This window comes from Macadamia integrifolia, unplaced genomic scaffold, assembly GCF_013358625.1.
Source record: "Macadamia integrifolia cultivar HAES 741 unplaced genomic scaffold, SCU_Mint_v3 scaffold1555, whole genome shotgun sequence".
Classification (NCBI taxonomy): Eukaryota; Viridiplantae; Streptophyta; class Magnoliopsida; order Proteales; family Proteaceae; genus Macadamia; species Macadamia integrifolia.
The window spans coordinates 49,703-50,429 of NW_024868258.1; positions in this window are offsets into that span (position 1 = coordinate 49,703).

Below are 727 nucleotides of genomic sequence, written 5' to 3' on the forward strand. Positions count from 1 at the left end.
TTTTTTTTTCCTGCTATACTTTGTCTTATAATTAAATTTACCTCTTTGTCCACACCTCTTGATGAGTTCCTCAGTGATATTGACAGACTGAAAAGGAATAAGTGTGGTCACTTCTGCCTTCTTGGCATTCCACAGCTGCCAACTATGCCAGCATAGGCTTTATTTGCTCTTTCTTCTTGCATGTTTACAAATAGAAGTATAAATATCAGATTAGAATGTTACAATGTTGTCAAGCATTTTTCCAGTGCTTCAATATATCACATTTGGTGGGAGAAAAAAAAGCACTGATGAAATTCTTCTTCACGGTCTTTCACTCAAATCTAGGCTGCCATTGATCCAAGATGAACTTCCTTTAGGTTTCAGAATCTAATTGTCCCAATAATCGACATATTGTCTCATCTAGAAGTTTCCAGATTAAGCATATTTAGTCCTTTTAATGCTCTTTTGATTGGAGCTTAGTCTCTTGTTTCCTTTTAGGTCTCTCTCTCTCTCTCTCTCTCTCTCTCTCTCTCTCTCTCTCTCTATATATATATATATATATAAACATTTGGATGGTCTATTTCTTTTTTATAAGACAATGACAAATTGTAATTATGAATTTATTATTTAATTTTATTATAAAGGTACCATGGGGCCTTGCAAAATTGACAAACTTCATAGCCATTAATAGCATGCCACAGACAAGGTGACGGACTTGGAGTTTAATATACTGTTGGGGGGGGGGGGG